Below are 24,766 nucleotides of genomic sequence, written 5' to 3' on the forward strand. Positions count from 1 at the left end.
TTTGATGTAAATGATCCGAACTGGCTGTAGAAAACTTTTTATTAGAAGTCACAAGTTTCGTGTCAATTGAAGACGCATGCTCGGGTGATGAAGATTCTTTTAACAAGTCATCAGCGAAAGGTAACTCACTTAGATGCTTAGAGCCACCCCCCATCATCCAAGTGAAGTTATAAACAAATAGCTTACCAAAAAGAGGTAGGCCACATTTAAAATGAAGAGGACAGCAGAACTGTACCACAGAGAGGAAGGTGGTTGAACCAGGCACCAGGCAAGACAGCATTTGAGTTCACACGAAACCGGTAGATCGGTTAATTCAGAAATATCAGTTTTAAAGAACAGCCCAACGAAAGTAAGGTGAAAGACGAAATAAGCGAAAGCTGTGTCAGTGCTGGAAGCAAGCGAGCAGGGCATCGCGAGAGACACGTGAGTAGTGAAAAACACAGAAAGTCCGTTAGAATAAGTAGTGCTTCATTAAATATCGCATCATTTTTAGTAGAAAAATAGAAAAAAGTACACCCCTTCAGAAGAAAGTTGAGCCTGTATAGGAGACTATTCGCCAGCTTCAGACTCGTAAATCAATAGCGTCTGACTCAAAACTAAATAAAGCATCGTTCATTGTACTCTCAGGTTGCTAAAAACAAGGAATGCGGTATGACAAAAACAGACGCAGTAATAAACGGCTTGCTTTCACCTCATTTCATTAACACACTGAAACGTTTAATGAAGGTTTATCAAACTCCAATTTGGCTACTGATGCGAGTAACATTCTTGTTGTTTTCAGTCTGAAGAATGGTTTGATGCAACTCTCCATGCCGCTATATCCTGTGCAAGCCTCTTCATCTCCGAATAACTGCTGCAACTTACATCCTTCTGAATCTGCGTACTATATTCACCTCTTGGTCTCCCCCTACAATTTTTACGCCCCCCCCCCCCCCCCACACACACACACAGACACGCTTCCCTCCAACACTAAACTGGTGATTCCTTGACGTTTCAGAATGCGTCCTATCAACTGATCCCTTCTTCTATTCGGGTTGTGGCACAAATTCCTTTTCTCCTCTATTCTGTTTAGTACCGCCTCATCAGTTGCGTGATCTACCCACCAAATCTTCAGCATTTTTCTCTAGCATCACATTTCAGAAGCGTCAGATTACCGTCTGTGTTTCACTTCCATGCATTACTACACTCCATACTCCGTACAGATACCTCCAGAAAACACTTCCTGACTCCTGAATCTATACTTGACGGTAACAAATTTCTCTTTTTCAGAAACACTTTTCTTGCCATTACCAGTCTGCATTTTATATCATCTCTACTTTGGCCATCATCAGTTATTTTACTGCCCAATAACAAAACTCATCAACTACTTTAAGTGTCCCGTTTCCTAATCTAATTCCCTGAGCAGCACCTTATTTAAATCGACTACATTCCATTATCATTGTTTTACTTTTGTTGGTGTTCATCTTATATCCTTCTTTCAAGATACTGTGCGTTCCATTCAGCTGCTCTTACAAGTCCTTTGCTGTCTGTGAGAGAATTACAATGTCATTGCCAAACCTAAAAGATTTTATTTTTGCTCTCTGAACTTTAATTCCTACTACAAATTTTTCCTTATTTTCCTTTATTGCTTGCTCAATGTACAGGTTGAATAACAACCGTGTCTCACTCCCTTCTTAACCACTGCTTCCCTTCCATGCCCCTCGACTCTTTATGACTGCCGTCTGATTCTACCTTCAGAATTTCAAATTGAGTATTCTAGTCAACATTGTCAAAAACATTATGTAAGTCTACAAATGCTGTGAACGCAGGTTTGCCTTTCCTTAACCTATCTTCTACTATAAGTCGTAGGGTAAGTATTGCCTCACAGAACTATATGTCTCTGAAATCATTTCCTGCAGTTACATAATACTTCGCAATATAAATGAATACGTATCTGAGGCCATAGGAAAATATAAATTTTCACAAAATGCTTTGCATTTCCTGGGGATAATACCGACGTTATGTCAATGGTCTTCACTCGTCATTCTCATCGCTAAAATGCAACTCAAGCAAAAACCTCAAAGTAGTTCGATCTCCGGACCATATTTTGCACAGAAGCCTCCAGCATAGTATCTTTAGTTTACCGATCGATGTAGAAACCACATTACTGAAGATTTTCAGGTACTTTACTATCTACACAGATATGACAGAAAAACGTCAGGAGTTATGTGAATTTGGTTATATTAGCCACCAGCAGCCTTTGAGCACGTGCAAAATCATATGTTTGAGTTTATTTTCTCTTCTAGAGAGGCTTACTGAAATGTTCCTGCTGTAAAGTCGTATTATCTCTCCCAACCTGCTGAATCTGAACCAGTGCTGATAATGCTCAAACGTAGTTGTGATGTCATTTTCGACATCAGTGAAGCTCCACACCCCTGCCATTTCGTCTGTTGGTCGTTCTATTGTTGGCGGTTCCATGTACCTTGTCGGACGTTGATAACCGATTTGCCGACATACTATAAGCATTGTCGAGTCATCCACTTTTCACAGCTGCCAAGTTTGGGTGGTACCATTGCTGACTCCATCACACAGTAAGTGTTTGTTGTCTATATTGCCAAAAGTTACTTATCAACTAAATACCATTTTATTTTTAGGCTTAATTAGTGTTCCCATTTATTTTCGGTGTTACTGTGGCCTCGGGCCCTCATTCACGTGAATTCCATCCTTCTAAGAGGTGTGTAGAAGGTTCAACAGTTTGTGGCTTCACAAATGACAGGACACTGATTTCATATGTCGCAAAATAGGAAAACCCGTCATTCAGATTTGAAGTACGCATAATTCAAACATTATAGATCCCTAAATAGGAAAACCAGAAATAATTCCCATTTACAATAGCCCATAAAGGTGAAGCTGGAGTAGACTGTGTTATCAGATGTGTGCTACCGGCAGAACAAGCAGAGGAACACACAAATGGCCTCTTGCTGTTTTTTTATGCAATTCTGAACATAAATTGAGTTAACTCATATGGAACACAAACATCCTGCGGGAAGCAGAAACCTGTTTCCCGATCTGACTTGATCAAAACACTGGCTAGGCAGCTCACTGGACCTTACCTTATCGAGAGACTGATCAGTGACAGACTACCAAAAGAACGAAGAAATTCAACCTCACGAGTTTTAAAGAAACCTCTACCAAAATCACATATTCTGAATTCAAAGAAGATACGTCCCTTTGCACAAAAGAAGAGAAGTCCCCTTCCAACAGGACCAAATTAAAAAATCAAATGAGATCGACGATGTGCTCTGTGACCCTGTGGGTACCTGCTGCAGTCGTCCACCTTGCCAAACCTGTCGTTCAGACACGTGTAAAGAGTGTGGAAAGGGGACATTGTGTGAATGTTGAACATGTGTGAAAAACTGGGTAGCAATTCATACGTGAAGTTCATTATATCCTGCGAATTTTTCGCAACCTTTATGTTCATCTTACAGCAGTCTGTTGTTGTTTCATGTTATTTATAATACAAAAAAACTAGTTTGACTTGTTATGCACCTCAGCGTTATGTAGGGTTACGTAAACTTGTTTTGCTTTTGAGATGTATTTTGACTTTTTCGTTTTAAACTGGTATTTTGTATTCTAATACACGTAAATGCGAAATACATGAATAAGTATTTGTGATGAAAATAAAGTAAATTAATTTCGTGGGTAAAACGAAGTGGTACCTTTTGTATCCCACGACACCATTTATAATACAAAGAAGTGCAACTCTGTTTAAGGGATAAGGTCATTTTTTGAAAACGTGTTCTCGCAGCTGTGCCGTTGGTTACTTCGCTCTAGGATGTTCATTCCATTCCAGTACAGAGACAGCGGGAAGATGAAATAATTCTGTCATAGAATTACTTGACACAGATTTATCGGTTTTGTTTCTGAAAATGGAATGGTGAAAAACGAGTTCCAACATTAAAAGTGAAACAGCCATTGAACTGTCTTATCCAATCAGGTTTCAAAAGTGCACATTTTCTATGATTCTTATGGAAGCAAATGCTTCAACCCTGTGAGATAATGGTTCCAGTGGGTGAAATTTGCAAACATTAATAATACCAAGTTTGACTACATTTTGCTTTGCATAGAATCATTACAATCCAAGAGTATTATGTAATGTAGATGATCCGAAATTGTTCGATAAATTCTGCAACTTACAGTGTTGCATTAGCTCAGGTAATTGTGACACAGAATCAGATTTAACTTTTGATTTTAAGAAAGGGTGTAAATTCTTCAACTGCGAACCAAAAAGAAAGAACAATCAGAGTTTAACGACCTGTTGACAGTGAGGTCATTAGAGAGGGAGCATAAGCTCATACTAGAGAAGGATGGAGAAGGAAAGCCGCCCTTTTCAAAGGAGCCATCCCGGCATTTGCCTGGAGCTATTTACGGAAACCTGCACGGCTGGACGTGAATTTGAACCGGCGTCCTCCGGAATGCGGGTGCAGTGTGCTGACCACTGCGCCAACTCGTTCGGTAACTGCAAAATGCTTGCAATGTGTTGAATCTTTCTAAGAATTTTTGATAATTTCTCAGTTCTGTTTTTTTTTTCAATCCAAGCCATAATGCGAATATTGAAAGGGTTTTTTCTGTAAACATATCTCAGTGGACTAAACAAAGAAACCGCTCCTTGCTACAGCCAGTTAAAGGCATCAAAATGGTGAACTACAGTGGGAGGCAGTGACAGTTACAAATGTAACACCATTGCAGCTGTGCCTGAGGCTCTCGATTAAAACTAAGTACAACTTTTTTTTTCTTTTAGATTGATACACTAATCATTATTTTAATACATGCATCTATTTTTGAAAAGGCCTCTCTTTTTAAAAATTGCACTGTTCACTAATAAATGTCCTACTCCCAAAATTTTCCAGCTTTTTAACTCCATTTGTGGCTGTGGCAAGTATTGTCAGTTTGAATAAATGCAGACTATGAAAAGAAAGAACTGGTGTCACCCATCAACTAGTTCTTGACCAAGTATAAAAGCGTCCCATTGCCTCTGCGAGGCATTTCAGAGAACCTGAGATTTTTTTTAAAATTTCTCTGCACGTTATGTTCATGACAGGTCTTTGCTGCATGAGTAGTGGAACAACCTTCTTATGGGTACAGTTTGTCTACATCAGACGCAGGTATGCACTCAGGGGCAAACCTATTGTTCTCCTTTGATTGACAGGTTCTCTTTTGATTGACAGGTACTTAACCTAAAAGGATGCTTCCTTTTGATTGACAGGCAGTTAATCTATTGTTCCCCCCCCCCCCCTCACCCTCCCGACCCCCCCCCTCAGGAAACCTCTTCCCTCACTGCCACAGGTACACTTTCAGGTCTGAGTTTTTGGAATAGCCCCTCTCACTCTTATCAATTTGATAGACTACTTAATTAAATTGATCAATTAATTAAGCTCTCCCCCTCTGGTAAAGCCCTCATTCCCAGAAATTGCAGGAAACAGACCCAGTTGATCGGTCGTTTGGAGGGAATTCGGTTGCAGTGTGTGGAATATTGTTTAAACACTTTACACAATATGCAGGGTGTTACAAAAAGGTACGGCCAAACTTTCAGGAAACATTCCTCACACACAAAGAAAGAAAATATGTTATGTGGACATGTGTCCGGAAACGCTTACTTTCCATGTTAGAGCTCATTTTATTACTTCTCTTCAAATCACATTAATCATGGAATGGAAACACACAGCAACAGAACCTACCAGCGTGACTTCAAACACTTTGTTACCGAGCGAGGTGGCGCAGTGGTTAGACACTGGACTCGCATTCGGAAGGACAACGGTTCAATCCCGCGTCCGGCCATCCTGATTTAGGTTTTCCGTGATTTCCCTAAATCACTCCAGGCAAATGCCGGTATGGTTCCTCTGAAAGGGCACGGCCGACTTCCTTCCCCATCCTTCCCTATTCCGATGACCACGCTGTCTGGTCTCCTTCCCCAAACCAACCAACCAACACTTTGTTACAGGAAATGTTCAAAATGTCCTCCGATAGCGAGGATACATGCATCCACCCTCCGTGGCATGGAATCTCTGATGCGCTGATGCAGCCCTGGAGAATGGCGTATTGTATCACAGCCGTCCACAATACGAGCACGAAGAGTCTCTACATTTGGTACTGGGGTTTCGTAGACAAGAGCTTTCAAATACCCCCATAAATGAAAGTCAAGAAGGTTGAGGTCAGGAGAGCGTGGAGGCCATGGAATTGGTCCGCCTCTACCAATCTATCGGTCACCGAATCTGTTGTTGAGAAGCGTACGAACACTTCGACTGAAATCTGCAGGAGCTCCATCGTGCATGAACCACATGTTGTGTCGTACTTGTAAAGGCACATCTTCTAGCAGCACAGGTAGAGTATCCCGTATGAAATCATGATAAGGTGCTCCATTGAGCGTAGGTGGAAGAACATGGGGCCCAATCAAGACATCACCAACAATGCCTGCCCAAACGTTCACAGAAAATCTGTGTTGATGACGTGATTGCACAATTGCGTGCGGATTCTCGTCAGCCTACACATGTTGATTGTGAAAATTTACAATTTGATCACGGTGGAATGAAGCCTCATCCGTAAAGAGAACATTTGCACTGAAATGAGGATTGACACATTGTTGGATGAACCATTCGCAGAAGTGTACCCGTGGTGGCCAATCAGCTGCTGATAGTGCCTGCACACGCTGCAAATGGTACGGAAACAACTAGTTCTCCCGTAGCACTCTCCATACAGTGACGTGGTCAACGTTACCTTGTACAGCAGCAACTTCTCTGACGCTGACATTAGGGTTATCGTCAACTGCACGAAGAATTGCCTCGTCCATTGCAGGTGTCCTCGTCGTTCTAGGTCTTCCCCAGTCGCGAGTCATGGGCTGGAATGTTCCGTGCTCCCTAAGACGCCGATCAATTGCTTCGAACGTCTTCCTGTAGGGACACCTTCGTTCTGGAAATCTGTCTCGATACAAACGTACCGCGCCACGGCTATTGTCCCGTGCTAATCCATACATCAATTGGGCATCTGCCAACTCCGCATTTGTAAACATTGCACTGACTGCAAAACCACGTTCGTGATGAACACTAACCTGTTGATGCTACGTACTGATGTACTTGATGCTAGTACTGTAGAGCAATGAGTCGCATGTCAACACAAGCACCGACGTCAACATTACCTTCCTTCAATTGGGCCAACTGGCGGTGAATCGAGGAAGTACAGTACATACTGACGAAACTAAAATGAGCTCTAACATGGAAATTAAGCGTTTCCGGACACATGTCCACATAATATCTTTTCTTTATTTGTGTGTCAGGAATGTTTCCTGAAAGTTTGGCCGTACCTTTTTGTAACACCCTGTATAGAATATTATTTAATTATTTAAGGCAGTGTATGGAATATAGTTTATTTTTTTAGTTAAAGAATTTGTCCAGAAATCGATTGCTGTGTATGTACTATTGTTTAAACAATCTAGACAATGTGTGGCATATTGTTTATTTAAACAATTTAGGAGATTCAAGGCAGTGTATGGAATAGGGGAAACTGGCAGCTCCTTGATGGAGAGGAAGTATCTCATAACAGAAAATTCAAGGGTATATTGTTTATTTATAAAAAATTCAATTTATGACCGATGGATTTCTCTTGCTCATCATTCTCTGCTGTTTGGAAATATGTAGATCTTGTAAGAAGTAATTACATGGGGCAAACATGTTGCATAACCTAATGTTCGGCCCTGTACTCTGGGTATCTTAACCTAATGTTCAGGCCTTTGTCGGCACTTAACCTATTGTTCGTAAGTGGCTTTCCATGTCAACCCATTTCCTTAAACTATTGTACCGCCTTTGATACCAAATTCAGTAATTCGTTATGTCCTCCCACCATTTCCTGGTACACTTTTCGAATTTCACAACCTTTTGAACCGCATTTCTGGCATATTCTTCTTTGTCACCAACCCCCTTAAACTATTGTACTGCATTTTACATAAAAATTATCCCAATTAACCTAGTGTTATGCACTTAACCTGCTGTTCTGCTCTACGTCACCTGCTCACGCACACCCTCCCCTTAACTATTGTACCGATAACACCACGTTGATATAAAACGTTTATGCAAATTAATTAAATCGATATTCTTCACATGTATGCGGTACTTTGTTTAATTCGGAGCATCTTATTGGTCGGTGAAATCGATGGAATACAGTTAAACAAAAATCGCTAGTAAAAAACACATTCTAACACCCGACGCTGACGCCGACAAATTCGGCCCCTGCGAAGTGACGACACGGCCATCAGCTCCAACCCATGCACAGGTGTCCGTTCGGGTCCCGTACGCATGAGGCGGCAGCATCCCTTTCATACTTGTGTGATGTCCCTAAGTAATGTAATATGATCGTAGTATTTCAGCTGTCAGTACCAACGATGATGCACTACTAGAGAAATTCCTGTCGAAATACGTGTTCACCTGGCCACCGTCGCTGGTGCTATGACGCATACCTGTGGTGCGGGTCCAGCACCGAGAGCTGTTTGCATAGTAGCTAAAAGGTTCTCAGTATGATACCGATGTCAAATATCTATATAAATAACAGCCAAGTCCCCCCCCCCCCCCCCTCTGCTACAGAAATCAGTTGCAGTGCTTCCCAGAATAACACAGCCTGCATTGTTTCTAGCGATCATAACAGGACATGCGAGCTGCGTCGAGCTGTGCACGAGTGTTTTCTGCCCAACGTGGCTGACGCATCACCGTGAAATGTTAGTCCTGCTGTCAGCATACGTCTCAGAAATGTTAAACGTTCTCACTGCTAAAAGCCTTCATTATGTCTGTGCACACTCGCGAAAACATCATTAATCATAAAAGCATTCTTGTTGTTTGGAAAGAGAGCACTGTCTAAGCACAGATGGGGGAAATCAGAACAATTACGCAAACAGAATTCGAAGCACTGTCTTACAGAAGAGAAAAATTGCGGGAATTTTCGGTATCCTACAGCTACTGGTCTGGAGATGTCCTAATGCCACAGTAGTGGAAGAGCGACGCCATCGCTGTCAGAGATGGATGGTCTCCTTCAACTTGTCCCTGAATACTTGCTCTCTCAGAACTTTCCATAGATACCTTGCCTCCATCTTGCTCGAATCAGTTTGTAGATGCTCCTACATCCCGGCACAAAGGATGTCTTGTGAATCGATGGAACATTGATTGGCTCTTATTGAATTTACCCGCCAAATTACTGATACCGCCGGTGTGGGAGCACTAGCAATGTCTGCCTTTTTTTCTTTCTGCAGACGAGACTTTCAGGGGCAAAAACTACTTTGCATTTGCACCGTAGGTATGCTCCTCGCTGCACTAGATATTTCCAGAGCGGTCAGGCGCTCATCCACTCCCGACTCGTGACCAGAGCGCCCTCAGTGGACCAAAGTCACTCTCAGAACTGTTGCATAAAGGCTGGGTCGGTTCCCCTCAGCACAAAGACGTTACTGTTTCTGGTCCCGACCTGCTTGCTTGCTTTTCTACACCCATCTCCAGACTCTGGGATTACAAGAACACATGTAATTTCGCATGGTTTGTCAGAATACCATACCATTTTCGTGATGTGTGATTGGATTGTAGAGTTCCTAGATAACAAACGCAGCATGTCATTCTCAGTGGAGAGAAGTCTTCCGAAATAAGAGTGATTTCAGTTGTGCCGCAGGGGAGTGTCGTAGGACCGTTGCTATTCACAACATACATAAATGACCTTGTGGATGACATCGGAAGTTCACTCAGGCTTTTTGCAGATGATGCTGTGGTGTATCGAGAGGTTGTAACAATGGAAAATTGTACTGAAATGCAGGAGGATCTGCAGCGAATTGGTGCATGGTGCAGGGAATACCAATTGAATCTCAATGTAGACAAGTGTAATGTGCTGCGAATACATAGAAAGATAGATCCCTTATCATTTAGCTACAAAATAGCAGGTCAGTAACTGGAAGCAGTTAATTCCATAAATTATCTGGGAGTACGCATTAGGAGTGATTTAAAATGGAATGATCATATAAAGTCGATCGTCGGTAAAGCAGATGCCAGACTGAGATTCATTGGAAGAATCCTAAGGAAATGCAATCCGAAAACAAAGGGAGTAGGTTACAGTATGCTTGTTCGCCCACTGCTTGAATACTGCTCGGCAGTGTGGGATCCGTTCCAGGTAGGGTTGATAGAAGAGATAGAGAAGATCCAACGGAGAGCAGCGCGCTTCGTTACAGGATCATTTAGTAATCGCGAAAGCGTTACGGAGATGATAGATAAACTCCAGTGGAAGACTCTGCAGGAGAGACGCTCAGTACCTCGGTACGGGCTGTTGTTGAAGTTTCGAGAACATACCTTCACCGAAGAGTCAAGCAGTATATTGCTCCCTCCTACGTATATCTCGCGAAGAGACCATGAGGATAAAATCAGAGAGATTAGAGCCCACACAGAAGCATACCGATAATCCTTCTTTCCACGTACAATACGAGGCTGGAATAGAAGGGAGAACCGATAGAGGTACTCAAGGTACCCTCCGCCACACACCGTCAGGTGGCTTGCGGAGTATGGATGTAGATGTAGATACTTCTCGATATCAAGCACATAGCAATATCGCTTGCATAGCAATACTGCTTGTGCAACATAATTCCAAAGATACAGACTGGAAATTATATCACTAGAAACCCGAAACTTAAGACAGGTGGAGTGTGATGTAAACCCCCAGATCATGTGATCTGGGGTAAACCATTGCGTAACTAGAAACTTATCCCATCTATGAAGACCTTTGCGTGATGTAACAGATTCCAAATCATCCCTATAATCTACAAAGTCAGCTAAGGTGTTTCTTATGTGTAGAGAACCAGCAAACGTGTCTTCCACCTGTCTTTCACCTGCTAGACGTGCAAACCACAGTCGATGTCCTCTCAACTAAATAAAGGCGCGAAATGTGCAGCCACACGTCCATACTGAACCTTCTTAAATTTCCACGCAATCGCGAAAGCTGTCCAACACATACTAGGTATTACTTCGCTGTTTGGCCGCCCAGAAAACGACATGTTTAAGTCAGCTACATTCCTGCATCCCAACAGGTCTCTGCATTCGGACAGCTCCTACCGTTATCCAGAAAGGTGAATAATTCCCGCCACAGGCCACTGGCGCTGGACAGCATGCACCCCCGGTCAGAGAATCATTCTAGGAAATCAGACACATATATATTTTATCACTGTACTTACAATTAAATATTATGATCACAATCTCAGTTGAATGACATTCGACACCCTGCTAACGGGTGTGGCTCTGGAAATAGGAATATCTGTACCATTCTTATAACTTGACATGCTCTTCCCTTTGCTATCACAGTATTCCATGTCAAATCCATACCTTCCTTACGACTGGACATAGTCATCTCCTTTGCACATGTCGGAACACAAACACATAGTATATAAACCTGATGCTCAAGGCGAACCTATCAGGCATCCTCTACTACTATAAGTATAATACTTCGCCAATAACTGATTGCTGGCGATAAGAAATTATACTGACTGAAAATCAACGATGGGTGGACATGTCTCGTAAGTTTTTCTTGTGAGTGGTACCACTGTGTCTTAGAAAGAGAGACATAATCGTCTTACAAACCGCAAGACGTTAAAACACACGACCATATTACTATCGCAAGCGGTCATGGTTCTACAGGTGCACACAAGTATTAAAGTTAAAAGCTATACTGGCTTTATAAATCAAGGTATGGCATTACCTCCGAATGAATTGGTTTTTCCAGACAAATACCGTGACGCTGAATATAGACGGTGATCGTAGAAGTGTGTATCATCAGACCAGCAGTGCGGTTACATGTAGCCCATGAGGCAACCTCGTGATAAAATCGCTGAATTTTGAAAGTGATTTGGCTAAGGAACGTGGTATGAAACCAATATTTGCAACTCCCTCACACCGCTGCTGCTGGATATTTTTCCAGTATTTGTCACATATCCTGTCTCGATACCATGTCAGAGGTTCTGGAATATATCCCCTGGATTATAGGCGATGGCTGATTGAGAATGATCACAAACAGTAGACGGTGTGCTGATTGAGGACATAAGAAATGTACACAGACTTCTCAGATCTCTAGTGGTACGCTATCCACTAGAAATGATGTCTATGATTTGGAATCAAGTCTTTCCATTCAAGCACGTACCTGCATTGGATCCTATGGAGAATTCCTTTAATGATTACAGCCACTAGTGAATCATATTTCTGGCACCCTCATATCTCGAAACGAGTCACCTTTCTCAAACCTGCCTGCTACAGTAAAATTCAACGTGGTTTCAGGTAGTCCCTATGTATCTTGCAACTGCTGCCATTTCTTCAGGTTTGTGTGGGTGATCATTCCAATTTAAGTCGGAACTGAGCAGAAGTCAGAGAGAGCCATATCCACCACCTTCTGCAACCCGTGTAGAAACAGAGTGACCTGAGTTAGTGTGACAGGTCCGTGTTTTGACCGTTCAGTGGAAATGGGAAGGAGTTGTCATAACTCTGCCAACAGTGTACGACGTGTAAGGTCAGCGCCTAACGAAACCTGCCCCTGCAGCACTAGATAGTATGGGAACTGCGGGGAGAACGATGATTTTGCTACTGCATTGTGGTGCGTCCCCAAACTACATACAGATACTACAGTCCGGAGCAGATCCGAGTCCCTCAGGGCCCATTCCCGTCTATCAGCCCAACATGCTGTCTTCATTATTCTGAACCATCCAACAGAGAAAAATTATGAACTATAAAAGCTCCACTAACTTCATCCGATAGAGAACTCGATAAGATTTTTACCGCATCTCTCTCCTCCCATATAGCAACGGCCTTGCCGCAGTTGATACTCCAGTTCCCGTCAGACCACCGAAGTTACGCGCTGTCGGGCGTGGCCGGCACTTGGATGGGTGAGCATCTGGGCCGCCATGCGCTGTTGCCATTTTTCGGGGTGCACTCAGCCTCGTGATGCCAATTGAGGAGCTACTCGACCGAATAGTAGCGGCTCCAGTCACAGAAAACCATCATAATGACCGGGAGAGCAGTATGCTGACCACACGCTCCTATCCGCATCGTCAGCTGACGATGACATGGCGGTCAGATGGTCCCGATGGGCCACTTGTGGTCTGAAGGAGGATTGCTTCTCCTCCCATATAACGAAAACAAATACCGTCTGCGTGCCAGCATCGAGCACATGTGACAATCCTATTAAATATACAGGTATTGATTCACTGCACAGACCAGTTTAAAGTTCCATCACATGTACTGTAGGAGGATGACCGTATCCCACAAACTACACTATAAGTCGAAGAGGCCCTCCGTGTGACCCTGTATCGTTGTTTGAAACATTGTTTTTTTTTCCTGCTGTAACACGCTTTGTACACTGCCATACATTTTGTTTTTTCTGCCACAACTTCGAGGTCTGTGTCAGGTTCCAAACTGACATTAACACATTCTGAGCCATTGCTTCTCACAGAAAACTAGATGCCGCATGGTATAAGTCATGTTGTTACTGCTGCTACCATAACACATCACACACACTGGATGATTTTAAATAAAAGACAGTTGCAACTTAAGGAAACTGGAAGAGTTTGGCAGCGTTGTGAAGAGTTTCCAAACTGCTGTCTGAAGCTGATTGACAACCTCTACATTTAAACTCATCTGTCACAGTGACGGAACAGCTGATGACTCTGCGTTCCGTTTCGACTGATTCCTCATATTGGAGTCATGTACGTGATCACTGTTTTGGTGCTAGCCATGCCCAGAAGGTGTTGCCCCTCCACCAAAACTCTTTCTCCAACTCAAACAAATGATATCAGTCAATCAATATGTGGTAACCAATATCGTACCAGTGGATGGATGGGATGGAAAAGACATCATTGATGTACTCTAATAATAAACATCACGTTGTTAATATGAACAATTTTACAGTAATTTCAACACTGACCAGTGATGAGACAGCATGTTTCCTAATTTCAGTGTCACAGCTAAACCACCCCTTCTCTACTTTGCGAGTATCATTCCAGATTAAGATAGATGACTGTGCAGTATGTACATTCATTGTTAATTCTCAAACACTTACATCATTAAAGTATATCAGACAGTGCGCTACATATTTCTAGCACCTCGAGCATAGTGCATAATTTACGATCTATCTCTATGCGGATGGGAGTTACAGAGCATTCTCGCAGTCTTAGGATAAAATTAGATACTGAAAGACCCCCTTGCACTGTCTTTGACTAGCCCACCCTGCAGCACCATTTCTGATTTAATCTGCAGCTGACCAGAAGTAGACTGCTACATTCTGCATCTGGTGAACGAATGGAGCTAGCAGAGTCCTCGCCCATACAAGTGCACAAGATTTCTCCAGATGAGCCCGTGTCGAGGAGGTTAGCACCCCTTATTGTCGTATAGTAGCAGATTTGAAAGTGTTGTGATGTAACAGCAGACAGTTAATAAGAACAAGAAATGGGTGATTTTTATGCATGGTGGAACTCCAGACGGATAGGATTCAAAGCATTTTATGTAAATTAACTATACCATCAATTTTAAAGTATTGTTCTAGTGTCTGGAATCAGCACCAGGAGGGTATTGGTAGAGAGAACATAAACACATGCGCTCCTAAGGTTCAAATGGCTCTGAGCACTATGGGACATAACTGCTGTGGTCATCAGTCCCCTAGAACTTAGAACTACTTAAACCTAACTAACCTAAGGACATCACACACATCCATGCCCGAGGCAGGATTCGAACCTGCGACCGTAGCGGTCGCGCGGTTCCAGACTGTAGCGCCTAGAACCGCACGGCCACTCCGGCCGGCGCGCTCCTAAGGCTACACAGTTCTGCACATAAAACATGCTATAACGTTAGATTGCTTGAGTTTCCGACCTATCAGAGATGTGGAATGCAGTCCTGTTAATATTCCAATGTAAGAAGTATATTTCCAACACATGACATACATCCTTCTTGCAGGTTTCTCTATTATAAACTATGGTAACAAACTGTAAAACAAAAAAACTACTATCTTAAAACAGTGGCTCTGTGTGATACATGCACAATATATCTTTCCAGAGATGTATAGCGTCCACCGTTCAAATCCAATCACGGTTCAGAAATTATACTATGCAAACATGAGTCCTATATAAAATGATCGATAGTAATGGAGAATGCCTCTTACAAGGAAACAGATAAATGCATAGCAGCAGCGTCTTACATGTGAAATTACAAGTCATGCCACCACTAACTCCGTAAACAGCAAACCTGCCAAGCAGATGTACACACATTGATTGCAGTGTCTCACAAACACCTATTGCTAACTTAGAATTATCTTAGTTACGTACGTAAGTGAACCCTGATTCCTGTGGGGGACGTGCAGAGATGGCGGTGCTGGATGGCGGGATGTGCCCCTGAAATGGAAATGTCGTGTGGCTAGGGCCTCCCGTCGGGTAGACCGTTCGCCTGGTGCAGGTCTTTCGATTTGACGCCACTTCGGCGACCTGCGCGTCGATGGGGATGAAATGATGATGATTAGGACAACACAACACCCAGTCCCTGAGCGGAGAAAATTTCCGACCCAGCCGGGAATCGAACCTGGGCCCTTAGGATTGACAGTCTGTCACGCTGACCACTCAGCTACCCCTCATTAACGATCCCTCATTTAAACTATATTCCACCGATTGCACCAACCAATAGGATGCTGCGAATTAAAAAGAACCACCCCATACATGTGAAGAATATCGATGTAATTAATTTGCGCAATTTTTTTATATCAATGTGGTGTTAGCGGGAGGGTGTGCTTGAGTGGGTGACATGGAGCAGAACAGCAGGTTAAGTGCATAACACTAGGTTAAGTGCATAACACTAGGTTAAGTGCATAACACTAGGTTAATTTGCATAATTTTTATGTAAAACGCAGTACAGTAGATTAAGGGGGTGGGTGACAAAGAAGAATACGCCAGAAATGCGGTTCAAAAGTATGTGAAATTCGAAAAGTGTACCAGAAAATGGTGGGACGACATAACTAATTACTTAATTTGGTATCAAAGGCGGTACAATAGTTCAAGGAAATGGGGATGACATGGAGAACACTTAACCAAACAATAGGTTAAGTGCTGACAAAGGGCCGAACATTAAGTTAAGACACCCAGAGTACAGTGCCTAACATTAGGTTATGCAACATGTTTGCCCCAATGTAATTACTCCTTACAAGATCTACATGTTTCCAAACGGCAGAGAATGATGACCAAGAGAAATCCAACCCTCACAAACTTAATTTTTCTTTTGTAAATAAGCAATATACCCTTGAATTATCTGTTATGAGATCCTTCCTCTTCATCAAGGAGTCACCAATTTCCATATATTCCATACACTGCCTTGAATCCCCCAAATTGTAAATAAACAATATTCCAAATATTGTCTAAATTGCTTAAACAATATTCCATACAATGCCATAAATAATTAAATAATATTCTATACATTGTCAAAGTGTTTAAACAATATTCCATACACTGCAACCGAACTCCCTCCAAACGACCGATCAACTGAGTCTTTTTCCAGCCAATTTTCGGGAAGGAAGGTCAGAGGGATGGGGTTTATCAGAGGGGGAGAGATTAATTAACTGATCAATTTAATTAAGTAGTCAAACTGATAAGAGTGAGAGGGGCTATTTCAATAACTCAGACATGAAAGTGTACCTGTTGCAGTGAGGGGGGGGGTTTCCTGAGGGGTGTGGGGGGAGGGGGAGGGGCAGGGGCAGGGGGAACAATAGGTTAAGTGCCTGTCAATCTAAGGAGAACAATAGGTTAAGTACTTTTCAATCAATGGAGCGCAATAGGTTTGCCCCTGTGTGCATACCTGCAAAATATTTTCTGTGTACTGTATATGACAAATCTACCAGATTATAACGACATTTCACAGGTGATGGCGTGTACATTTGTTGTGGAAATGTTTTGGTAGGATTTTCAACACCATTTAAAGAAAGCGCATCTTTGGCTCCATCACAAGGTTGTTTCAGTGTACTACATCTGAAGAAAATATTGTGCATTGAAGGTTAAACACGAAATAGAACTGCATGCAATTGTCCTGTATGATTCATGAAACTGAAGAACGGAAGTGAAAAGGAAAAGCTAGTTTAGTTATGCTGGTGCTGGGGTACTGTTCTTTTATTTATTGTGTGATACAAAATTAGTTTTGCAGTAGCAATCTGATATTTGACAACTTAGCATCCTGGGGGATGTGAACTTTGAGAGACTTGGACCCCCCCCCCCCCCCCCCCATGAGGCTTAGGCTCCGGGGATTTTGCCCCCCCCCCCCCCCTCTCTCTCACTCTCACTCTCGTCGGGGTTCATAGCAGCTGCTTCACTATCTGTGCAATGTGCATAGGGGCGCCATCTTGTATAAAATTGATCCTACCCACACATCCACGCTGTTGAAGGATTGGAATGAAGCTTGTGCGCAAAAGACTCTCATAGCGTTTGCCAGTGACGGTACAGGTCACAGAACTCAACTTCTCGAAACAATTCGGTCGTACAATTAACGATGCCATCAACCCGCACCTCACAGTCACCTTTTCAGCGGATTTTCCATTGCGCATATTCTGCCGTTTTGCATTTTTGACATGTCCTTTGAGATGGAAATGGACTTCGTCTCTCCACAGAATGTCCCATGGGCATTCATTGTCCTCTTCCATGCGAACAAGAAATGCCAGAGCGAAGTTTGTCTTGTTAAGCAGGTCAGCAGGAAGCTACTCCTAAACATGGGTGATTTTGTATGGATAGCGAAGTAGGATGTTTCGTATCATTTTATGTACCGTGCTTGCGGGCATGTCCAACGCTCGGGCAGTTCGCCGCCCACTGAATGTTTACACCCAAATTCTCGACCTCTTCTGCAATACTGTGGCCATACTTCGACAGATGTTGGGTAAACTGCTTTCCTCCCTCTGTCGCGCTGCACTTCAAAAGAACCCGTCTTTTCGAATTTAGTAATCATTTACTCCAGACCCTTAGCAGACATCGGACTAATGCCTTTTTTCATACCCTTGAGTGTTTGGAACTTCTGAAGGACTGCTGGCGCACTATCTCCTTTCTTGTAAAAGAGTGCAACGATTCCATGGAGACCGTCGTGTTGCGTGCCTCCAAACTGAGGAACAGACTTGTGCCGCCTTTCTGTTGGTGTGCATATTTCTGGCGCTTAGAGCGCCATCTCTTGGTCAGATTTTCGTCGGTGTTTTTTTTTTTTTTTTTTTTTTCTCGCCACGCTTTCCACTACGTCAATAATTAATTGTTCAAATTTTCTATCACGCTGAGCAGTGGCTCTCTTTCTACAGTGTTTCGAAACTGGAACTTTAATAACGAACACCCTTTATGTCAACTAGTTTCTGAGAGCCGCAGTTATACAGGGTGGTCCATTGATAGTGTCCGGGCCAAATATCTCACGAAATAAGCATCAAACGAAAAAAACTACAAAGAACGAAACTCGTCTAGCTTGAAGGGGGAAATCAGATGGCGCTATGGTTGTCCCGCTAGATGGCGCTGCCATAGGTCAAACGGATATCAACTGCGTTTTTTAAAATAGGAACCCCCATTTTTTAATTACATATTCGTGTAGTACGTAAAGAAATATGAATGTTTTAGTTGGACCACTTTTTTCGCTTTGTGATAGATGGCGCTGTAATAGTCACAATCAAATAATTACGTGGTATCATGTAACATTCCGCCAGTGCGGACGGTATTTGCTTCGTGATACATTACTCGTGTTAAAATGGACCGTTTACCAATTGAGGAAAAGGTCGATATCGTGTTGATGTATGGCTATTGTGATCAAAATGCCCAACGGGCGTGTGCTATGTATGCTGCTCAGTATCCTGGACGACACATCCAAGTAAGTGTCCGGACCGTTCGCCGGATAGTTACGTTATTTAAGGAAACAGGAAGTCTTCAGCCACATGTGAAACGTCAACCACGACCTGCAATAAATAATGATGCCCAAGTAGGTGTTTTAGCAGCCGTCGCGGCTAATCCTCACATCAGTAGCAGACAAATTGCACGACAATCGGGAATCTCAAAAATGTCGGTGCTGAGAATGCTACATCAACATCGATTGAACCCGTACCATATTTCTATGCCCCAGGAATTGCATGGCGAAGACTTGGAACGTCGTGTACAGTTCTGCCACTGGACACAAGAGAAATTACGGGACGATGACAGATTTTTTGCATGCGTTCTATTTAGCGACGAAGCGTCATTCACCAACAGCGGTGACGTAAACCGGAATAACATGCACTATTGGGCAACGGAAAATCCATGATGGCTGCGACAAGTAGAACATCAGCGACCTTAGTTGGTTTATGTATCGTGGGGCGTTATGGGAGCAAGGATAATTGGCCCCCATTTTATCGATGGCAATCTAAATGGTGCAGTGTTTGCTGATTTCCTACGTAATGTTCTATCGATGTTACTACAAGATGTTTCAGTGCATGACAGAATGGCGATCTACTTCCACCATGATGGATGTCCGGCACATAGTTCGCGTGCTGTTGAAGTGGTATTGAACAGCATATTTCATGACAGGTGGATTGGTCATCGAAGCACCAAACCATGGCCCGCACGCTCTCCGGATTTGACGTCCCCGGATTTCTTCCTGTGGGGAAAGCTGAAGGATATTTGCTATAGTGATCCATCGACAACGCCTGACAACATGCGTCAGCGCATTGTCAATGCATGTACGAACATTACGGAAGGCAAACTACTCGCTGTTGAGAGGAATGTCGTTACACGTATTGCCAAATGCATTGAGGTTGACTGACGTCATTTTGAGCATTTATTGCATTTATGTGGTATTTACAGGTAATCAAGCTGTAACAGCATGCGTTCTCAGAAATGATAAGTTCACAAAGGTACATGTATCACATTGTAACAACCGAAATAAAATGTTCAAATGTATCTACATTCTGTATTTTAATTTAAAAAACCTACCTGTTACCAACTGTTCGTCTAAAATTGTGAGCCATATGTTTGTGACTATTACAGCTGCATCTGTCACAAAGCGAAAAAAGTGGTCCAACTAAAATATTCATATTTCTTTACGTACTACACTAATATGTAATAAAAAATGGGGGTTCCTATTTTTTAAAAAAACGCAGTTGATACCCGTTTGACCTATGGCAGAGCCATCTAGAGGGCCAACCACAGCGCCATCTGGTTTCCCCCTTCAAGCTAGACAAGTTTCGTTCTTTGTAGTTTTTTTCGTTTGACGCTTATTTCGTGAGATATTTTGCCCGGTCACGATCAATGGACCACCCTGTAGATGAATATAAGAAGGGCAGGAAAGAGTTCTTCTAACACATGCCACCATTCTATGTGCTGAGGCCATACTTTTGGTCTTCCACTTATCCAAGTTCCCTCGTTTCTGCTTCATCACTAGTCACTTAAAGATCTTGAACTCGTTATGTACGACTATTTCATACATTTAAACTGAATTTACCGACCGCATATGCGCTCTAAGCAACCTTCCAAGGGAGAGTTCGTAAACAACAACCGCTGAAGTACACCAGTGCAAGGGACCGGCCTTCCCCCATCAAGAATTGGAGGTCATTGGCGTCTCACAAACATCTTACCCCTCCAGCTCGCCAAGTAACAACTATTAACCATTCCAGTAACATCGTGGGACTAGTGGAGGATGGAATTCGTGCAATGGATGTGCAACAAAGTACAGGTATTGCGCGCAAGGGGGGGGGGGGGGGAGTAGGCCCTGAGTTGGCCCATCTACTCAGCTTAGAAATCGCGTTAACTTCAACACGCGCTACGCTGCACGCTGTTCGTCTGACGAAAAACGTCACTCAGACCTATTTTGTGGGAAATTTCGTTCTCTTTATTTTCATAAATAGTCAGCATTCTGAAAATTGTGTCATTTCCGAGTTATAAGCGAAGAACAAAAACTAACAATTTTTCGAGTTTTCCGTTTTTGACCCACTTCCGTGCCGATTAATTTTTCGCGTTTTTTTTCTATTTTTGACCCGTGCTGAAATTTGAAAATTCGGTCTCAACACCCTCGAAAACATATAGAAAGCTTGTCAAAAAAAAAAAAACTTCTTCAAAACTTTCCGCTATTTGGCCTTTTTGAGCATCATTTTACTGGAGTATGAATCCGACAGTTGAATATGGGCTTGTCCGATTTTGTTACTCAGTTTCTTTTATGCGAGCATCTGTAACTGAAATTAGTTATTTAATTCATACATTAATTTTCGTGCTCAAAAACGGAAAATTTTTAGTGTTGAGTTCGCACGAGTTTTCATACTGCTACGTTTTTTCTCTTTCAGTTTAAAAGAAGTATTCGTTAAAACACTTGCTCCACAAATACTATAATGAAAAAGTATGATCGCATATAACTTACCGTTGATTACGTTTCAGGCCACATCTACATCGATACTCTGCAAATCACATTTAAGTGCCTGGCAGAGGGCTCATCGAACCACCTTCACAATTCTCTATTATTCCAATCTCGTATAGCGCGCGGAAAGAATGAACACCTATATCTTTCCGTACGAGCTCTGATTTCCCTTATTTTATCGTGGTGGTCGTTCCTCCCCATGTAGGTCGGTGTCAACAAAATATTTTCGCATTCGGATGAGAAAGTTGGTGATTGGAATTTCGTGAGAAGATTCCGTCGCAGCGAAAAACGCCTTTCTTTTAATGATTTCCAGCCCAAATCCTGTATCATTTCTGTGACACTCTCTCCCATATTTCGCAATAATACACAACGTGCTGCCTTTCTTTGATTTTTTTCGATGCACTCCGTCAGTCATATCTGCTAAGGATCCCACACGCACACCGCGGATCAGTATTCTAAAAGAGGACGGACAAGCGTAGTGTAGGCAGTCTCCTTAGTAGGTCTGTTACATTTTCTAAGTATCCTACCAATAATACACAGCCTTTGGGTAGCCTTCCCCACAACATTTTCTATATGTTCTTTCCAGTTTAAGTTGTTCGTATTTGTAATACCTAGGTATTTAGTTGAATTTGCGGCTTTTGGATTAGACTGCTTTATCGTGTAACCAAAGTTTAACGAGTTCCTTTTAGCACTCATGTGGATGACCTCACACTTTTCGTTATTTAGGGTCAACTGCCACTTTTCGCACCATTCAGATATTTTTTCTAACTCGTTTCGCAGTTTGTTTTGATCCTCTCATGACTTTATTAGTCGATAAACGACAGCGTCATCTGCAAACAACCGAAGACGGCTGCTCAGATTGTCTCCCAAATCGTTTATATGGATAAGGAACAGCAAACGGCCTATAACACTACCCTGGCGAACGCCTGAAATCACTTCTATTTTACTCGATGACTTTTCGCCAATTACTATGAACTGTGACCTCTCTGACAGAAAATCGCAAATCCAGACACATAACTGAGACGATATTCCATAAGCACGCAGTTTTACTACGAGCCGCTTGTGTGGTACAGTGTCAAAAGCCTTCTGGAAATCCAGGAATACGGAATCGATCTGAATCCCTTGTCAATAGCACTCAGCACTTCATGTGAATAAAAAGAGCTAGTTGTGTTTCACATGAACGATGTTTTCTAAACCCATGTTGACTGTGTGTCAATAGACCGTTTCCTTCGAGGTAATTCATAATGTTCGAACACAATATATGTTCTAATATCCTGCTGCATATATACGTTAACGATATGGGTCTGTAATTTAGTGAATTGCTCATACTACCTTTCTTGAATGTTGGTGTGACCTGTGCAACTTTCCTGTCTTTGGGTACGGATCTTTCGTCGAGCGAACGGTTGTATGTGGTTGTTAAGTATGGAGCTGATGCATCAGCATACTCGGAATGGAGTAAACTGTTCGAATTGTAGCATGAAGGTTCAAAACATTATGTTACTCTGTAACATAGTTCAAGTTTTTTTATTGCATTGGACAGTCAGCTCTAAATATAACCTTAAGTGAATTAATTATTAGGACACATCGCCACACTGTCCACAGAGTAATATACTCAATCTCTAATTATCAAGGAGACGTTTCGTTTACAAGCGGCGACGTTATTGCTCTGATTTTTTTCTAACCATGGGCTAAAATTTCGACACATTGTTTTAAGTTTAGGAATGTTTATGCCTATTCAGAGTCTAATGACACAGGTTTTTCTTTCGACAAATGGCTTGAATGAAAAATTTTGGGCACCTTGATGTTTTACACTTTTAGAAAATGATTTGTGACATACAAAACTGCTCATCCTGTTGTGTCGGCTATGTCCAGTATTCATCCCTTGATCACCCTGTAACGCTCACCATACCATAGGGGAGGGAGCTGTTCATAGAAGTCGACAATCTCAAAAGTTCCACGTCGTAAAAATATTAAGGTTGTTTTGCTGGAAGGCGTTGCTCCTGTTGTCAGAAACGGCTGTGAATGACTCTCTGCATCTGATGCATTAGAATTCTCATCCAATCATTGAACCGAGCGAATTGACACAGTGGTTAGCACATTGGACACGTATTCGAAAGGACAGCGGTTCAAATCCACGTCAGACCACGCAGATTATGTTTTCCCCGTGAATTCTCTACATCACTCCAATCAAATGCCGAGAGGGTTCCTTTGAAAATGGCACGTCCGCTTCCTAATCGGAGCTTGTGTTCCGTGTCTAATGACCTCGCTATCGAAGGGACGTTAAATCCTAATCCCATTCTTCTTTCTACCAGTTTGTACTGTTTTTGAGAGTCGCAAACAGTACTCTTGCCGGTATCTTCATATACGATCAATCAACGACATGGGATACTTCTATACTCCCGAAAAGTTTTGCTAGAATATTGCCACTTATTCATTTCTGTGGTTTTTACTGTGATAGCAACATACCTTTGGTCCAACTGACATCTTGGATGTTGACAATACTTGTGCTCTCTCGTAGCAGAACATTATCTTTTACAGCGTTTGGTAAGCAGATTTTAACACTTTTTTAAATTCCTTCAGAAACAGGAGAAATGTAAATTACAAAAGCCCCTTATTACCACCACAGCTCGCGAAAGAATTAAGAACGACATAGAAATTAAAAAGAAGTGAAACCACGCGGGATGAGAAATCAAGATCACTATGCTACTCATATTCTGATTGGAATTAAATATTAGGAAAAAATATGAAAATATGCAGAGCACTTCAAGATTTGGAAGTTCATCCTCGTACGTAGGAAAAATGCTGTCAGGAGTTTTACTCTAAAAGTGATGTCAATTCGCTTCAGTTCGGAGGGAAAAAAAAAAGCAAGCGATATGTAGTTTCCCTGTACGTTATTGTCAAAAAATGTGGGACGCTTCACGATTTTGCGTGTCATCCTTGCGCAGGGGCCATGCTAATCTTCTCTGTATCGTTCCAATTTTAGTAAATGTACTGCCGAAGCAAGTACGTCACTGTGAAGTTGACTTTCAGTATATATAGTTACATGCTTCCAGTAAAAGTATGTTCTAAAAGTAGTGGAGTATTATGTATCGGCATTTCTCGTAAAAGTAAGATAGTGATCTAAAAAGTGTAACGTTTGAAGAGACACACTATGTTCTATGTATTTACTGCAATTTCGTCACATTACTGGAATGTGTAGAGAAATAATTAACAAAGTTTTGTCGCCTTGTGCCCCTATACTCGGAGACACTCCGCCTACCACGCCATCTCGTAGTTACTGCGTCACTCACACTACTTTGTGTCGTACTGTCCGCAACTTGGGAAGAATACGTGACGATAAACATGTGCTTCGAAACGAAATTTGGATGTTAATAGAA

At 42.3% G+C, this 24,766-nt stretch overlaps 1 non-coding gene across 1 annotated transcript; it reads right to left on the bottom strand.

Annotated features, from left to right (window-relative positions):
- Nucleotides 1-24,289: 24,289 nt before the first annotated feature.
- On the bottom strand, nucleotides 24,290-24,396 carry LOC126420165 (U6 spliceosomal RNA). The gene has a single exon (XR_007576029.1). It is a non-coding gene; the product is annotated as a U6 spliceosomal RNA (small nuclear RNA).
- Nucleotides 24,397-24,766: the final 370 nt, after the last annotated feature.

The sequence above is a fragment of the Schistocerca serialis genome, chromosome 9 (assembly GCF_023864345.2).
Source record: "Schistocerca serialis cubense isolate TAMUIC-IGC-003099 chromosome 9, iqSchSeri2.2, whole genome shotgun sequence".
NCBI lineage: Eukaryota > Metazoa > Arthropoda > Insecta > Orthoptera > Acrididae > Schistocerca > Schistocerca serialis.